At 37.9% G+C, this 5,577-nt stretch overlaps 1 long non-coding RNA gene across 1 annotated transcript; it reads right to left on the reverse strand.

The window, feature by feature from the left end:
* Positions 1 to 2,490: 2,490 nt before the first annotated feature.
* On the reverse strand, positions 2,491 to 4,742 carry LOC107125083. The gene is made up of 3 exons (XR_001483015.1): positions 4,667 to 4,742; positions 4,462 to 4,539; positions 2,491 to 2,529 (listed from the first exon to the last, which is right to left on the reverse strand). It is a non-coding gene; the product is annotated as an uncharacterized LOC107125083 (long non-coding RNA).
* Between the last annotated feature and the right edge of the window lie 835 nt (positions 4,743 to 5,577).

Consider the following 5,577-nt stretch of genomic DNA (forward strand, 5'->3'; position numbering starts at 1 on the left):
GCAACCCCATCAACCTTTCTTTAAATTTAAAACGCAGCCGACTCTCAATTCCAGCTAAAAACGGCATGGGAAAACTGTCTAAGGTTCGACATCACACCACAACAAAAAATACCTCGTTCTTGAAGACGTACTTCCAGAAAGAACGCCTTGGAAACAGCCCGGTGAGTACGCCACGGAAACACGATCCGGTCAAAATGGCGGCGGGTGGCAAGAAACCCGATCAAACATCAACAGAGCTAACAAAAAAAGACATTCTTGATTTCTTCCAAAGCTTTAAGGCAGAAATGCTGGAGAGCATTAATGGCATTATAAAGCCTATTTCCGACAGGCTAGATGAAATGCAAACCGCAATTCAAAACATCGCACAGGCAGCTGACACAGCTACCGAAACGTCCATTGCGAATCAAGAGGATATACGCTGTTTACAGGACTCTGAAACCTGGGCCAAAGAGCGTATCCTTATTCTAGAACACCGGTCCAGAGAAAAAATTTTGAAAATACGCGGTTTTCCTGAACAATCGGAGGGCCAAAATGACCTTATTAACTTTATTAGCTCCTGGCTGGGAACGGTGATGGAATTTGACGAGGGCATAGACCCTGTTCTAACAAGAGCCTACCGCTTAGGGAACATCAAAGCTGATAAAAGGAAGGGACCGCGTGATATCCTAGTGGAATTTCTGGATCTTAAAATGAGAAATCAAGTCTTGCTTGAAATAAGGAAAACCGGCAGTTTCAAATACAAGGAAGAAGTGATCTCGATATTCCCGGACATTCCGCCGGACGCTTTGCAGATACGACGGCATTTAAAGCCTATAACGAAAAGTTTAGCGGAGGCAGGCATCAAATACCGCTGGGCTACAACAGGTCATCTACAAGTAATGCATCGAGGCACACTACACCAAGCTGCAGACCTGGAAACCGGAGAAGCCATCCTGCAAGCCCTGGGGCTCAAAACAGCGGAGGAGATGGAAACTGAAGCTGCTGAACGTAAAAGAAAGCGGCCAGAACATTCTACGCCCAGCCGCTGGAAGAGGACGCCGACGAGAAGACGAGTGAACTTTTAATATATTTCTCTACAGGTTTATCTCTTAGCTTCTACACTTTTGTTGATTAGAAATAGTGCTTTACGATAGATAAAGTTTAAGACTGTACCTGACAAAGATTGTACACGGAGAGTTGAATTTCAACAAGAAGGGTTGATGGGGGGGGGAGAGCTTGTCGGTAGGTCCCCCTAGGCCCCTTTTGGTGGGCTGTAAGGTTTGGATAATGTTTTCAAAAATGCTCTTTAATTCAGAGTTAGTCTCCAGAGATGAGTCTTCTCGACTCAGTGGGGAAATTTTTTCCTCACCTTGGGACCTGGGGGTAGGGAAGGGAGGGGGGTTAGTTGGGATTTTTAAGTTTCAGGTTATGAGTTTAATTGTTCTGTTCCATCCACAGAGAGTATCTTTTCTCTTGTTAATCCTGTGGCACAAGTATTATAAGGATGTTGATATCGTTATAAAAAGTTTTTTCAATGGACATTGGTTGGGGAGTCAAGCATATATGTGTGAGTTGAGTTCTGATCTTAGCAAAGATTTTGCCTTTTTTACCATGTTAATTAATGACTAATCTGGAAAGTCTGCACATAGCCACTCTTAACTGTCGTGGTTTAAACAATTTTATTAAGGCAAAGCGTATTGCTAAACAACTGCATCAAGAAAAGATCCACATTGCATTTTTGCAGGAGGTATATGTAAAAAAGGTAAAAAACATATTGCCCTCGGCTTGGTATACAACTCAGGTTGTAGCATGTGGCACAAATAAATCAAGGGGAGTAGCAATAGTTATAGCTAAAGAGATTCCCTTTGTGTTGGAAGATTCTAAAATAGATGGTGAGGGAAGGTTTTTGTTCCTTAAAGGCAGTATTAATGGAGACAAAATCAACCTAGCTACAATATATGCTCCAAATTCTAATCAGATTAAATTTTTAGCTGCAACTTTTGCTAAACTTAAATGTTTTTCAGACTATCCTACAATATTAGGCGGTGATTTCAATTATCTTTTAGATCCTAAGCTTGACAGGTCTACAAAGCCTTTTACCACTAATGAGACGACAAGGAAGCATTCTATCTCCTCTCTTCAGACGTTAATAACTAAGTACGGATTCGAGGATGTGTGGAGACTACAACACGGTAATGAGCGTGATTACACATACTATTCCAGTAGGTTTAGATCCCACTCAAGACTGGATTATATTTTCCTTTCAACATCGCTAATTAGCCATGCACTCACGTCCAAAATTGGATTGCAGTTATGGTCAGATCACGCCCCTGTGTATTGTAAGCTAACGTTAAATAAAACACCACAACAGAATAAGTTCAATTGGAAATTTAATAAAGTGTTATTATATGAATCCAAATTGAAAGACTTGATTCAAGATCATTTGCAAGAATTTTTCCGAAATAATACAACTAAGGATACCACAATTTCAACAATTTGGGAAGCGTCTAAGGCCTTCATTAGGGGTCATTGTATATCGTTGCTGGCCTCCTATAAAAAAGAGAAAAGAGCTATGAAGTCGAACTTACTGAACACAATACAATTATTAGAGCGTAAGCACAAGCAAACTTGTGGTATTAAGATATACAAAAGATTGCAAAATGTGTGCAAGCAGCTAGAATTATTAGAAACTACAGATATACAGAAAACGAGTTTTAGTTATTTTAAAAATAATACATCTAAATCATCTAAACAAATAAAGTTTTTATCTTGGAAACTCAAGAAACGCCAAGCAGAGAGACACATTTTTGGCTTAAGGAATGAACAAAACCAGCTTCAACACACCACGGAAGGGATTCTTACTGTGCTAGAAACGTTTTATAATCAGTTATACGCTACAACAAAACCTGATCAGGACCTTATTAGCTCCTTTCTTACATCTATCCGGGGTCTACCTAAACTCTCTAGTGACCACAGAGAAGCTATGGAAGCACCTTTCTCAATGCAAGAATTGGAAATAGCTATCAAATCATTAAAAAACAATAAGGCTCCAGGCCCCGATGGTTTTATAAATGAATATTATAAGGCTTTTTTTCCCTCTATAAACACGGCATTATTGGAGACTTGTAACCAAATAATTACCACGGGAAATATGCCAGAGTCCTGGAAATTATCGAACGTGGTTTTAATACCAAAGAAAAATAAAGACAATGCTGACCCAGCCTCATTCAGACCCATATCTCTGAGCAATACAGACTACAAGATCTTTACTGGTATGGTGGCGAAGAGATTAAAAGGCATTATAGAAAATTATGTATGTATTGATCAAACTGGATTTATTCCAGCCAGAGATATTGCCGATAATATTAGAAAGACTCTTAACATCATTCATTATGGCAAACTCGATGTTACTTCGCAAACAATGCTGCTTTCCCTTGATATACAAAAAGCATTTGATTCTTTGGAAATTTCGTACCTATCATCATTAATACAACACTTAAACTTTGGTCCTCACTTTTGTAACTCTATAACGGCAATATATGATAAACCTAAAGCCTATATTCTAGCAAATGGAGCTACGTCTAATCCGGTTTTTCTTCAGAGGGGCACGAAACAAGGATGCCCTCTCTCTCCCCTTTTATTCGTTTTGGCCATTGAACCATTGGCATGTTTATTTAGATCAAATCTGGAGTTTAAAGGTATCCAAATCAATAATAAGGTGTTTAAATTAAGTATGTTTGCGGATGACATGATATTATATGTGTCTTCGCCAGTATCCTCATTGGCAGCGATTCAAGTTTCGTTGAATACCTTTGGGAAACTAGCAGGACTTAAAATTAATATGTCTAAATCCTTAATTTACCCAATTCATATTTCTTCTGAAATTAAGAAGGAAATTCAAGGGTTATATACCTATCAATGGGTCACTCATCACTTTGAATATTTAGGGGTCAAAATACCAATAGCCATTCAGGACCTTTTAAAACTAAATTATATAGCCACCTTTAACGAAATAATGTCTCAATTGCAGAAATGGTCTACCAATTCTTTTACATGGATAGACCGCATTTCGATCTTAAGAACGTTTGTCCTCCCCAAATTTATGTACTTATTTCGCACACTGCCACTATTTATTCCAAATAATATGTTAACTAGATGGCAAAATGGTATCAATAAATTTTTATGGAATTATAAACGACCGAGAGTTAGTTTTAATGTTCTGAAAAAACCTCAAAATAAAGGGGGCATGGCGGTTCCCGACCTTAAACTTTATTACTATGCTACCAATATGGCAATGCTAGTGCGTCACTATGATGAGGATTTAAACATCGACTGGAAATGGATAGAGGAACATACTTTGGTGGGACACACATTTAGAGAATTACTTTGGAAACCAAGGAATTTCGATTTTAAGTTAGAAAACATTTCCCCATACCTACAAACTACTCTTAAAATATGGCGTAATAACAAAAGAATACTCACCACATCTTCTTCGAAACTAAGCACGTTCAGTGGACAATCTTGGTTTATCCCGGCCAAGGATCCTACGCAGTTCCGCACCTGGAAAAAAGCAAAAGTTACAAGAATGATTGATGTACTACACAAAGACAAAATGCTTGGGAAACTGGAGATAGAAAGGAAATATAACATCACAGTTAAATGGTATGAATATCTTCAGTTGAGACACCTTTTAGAATCACCATCTTTTAAATCCTCTGTGCTCACTCCACTCACAGAATTTGAAAAAATATTATACCTGCAACACACAAAAAAAGGACTTATATCCAAGACATATAACATTTTACTTAAATCTGATTCAAAAGTTAACCTCTCATATCAGAAGGCTTGGTCAGTTGACCTTCAAAGACAGATCACAGGGGATCAATGGGAACAAATATGGGCATCACATAAAAAGATGACGCGGTCTCTGTATATTTATGAAGCTAACACAAAGCTAATGCTACGATGGTATTTAACTCCCACAAAACTGACGCATATGTTTCCTACCATCTCACCAATGTGTTGGAAAAACTGTGGGGAAAGGGCGACATACATACACTGCTGGTGGTCATGCAAATATATACAAAGCTTCTGGTCACTCATTCTTCAGCAAATTAAAGTACTTACACGTTGCGAAATACCCCAAGACCCAGCATTAATTCTGTTGTGTTTATGGCCAGACATTCCCATTACATATGGGGATAAGAAATTGATTAATATTCTGTTAACAGCTGCGAAGATATTGATTGCTAAACATTGGAAGGATAAAAACATACCCACAGTACAACAATGGACTCATAAAATTTGGGAGTTGTTTTTATTGGAAAACTTTAATATTTTTTTCACTGAAAGTCAGATGGAAATTGGTATAATGAACCCTATGAATATATGGTCCCCCATCATAGAACAAATGAATATAGATAAATTTGATTGGGAGACCATTAGAAATGCCAAATATCAGTTATTGTTGTTTACTTAACATCAGAATGATAACTAAGGGTTCTCAGCTATGTTTGCCTTATATTTTAGTTTCTTGTGCTATGTTAAACATAAAAGTAAAGCGAGACTGGACAGTTATTGGAATGTATAATCTGTTGG

The sequence above is a fragment of the Gekko japonicus genome, unplaced genomic scaffold (assembly GCF_001447785.1).
Source record: "Gekko japonicus isolate JY-2015 unplaced genomic scaffold, Gekko_japonicus_V1.1 scaffold9737, whole genome shotgun sequence".
In the NCBI taxonomy this organism is placed as follows: Eukaryota; Metazoa; Chordata; class Lepidosauria; order Squamata; family Gekkonidae; genus Gekko; species Gekko japonicus.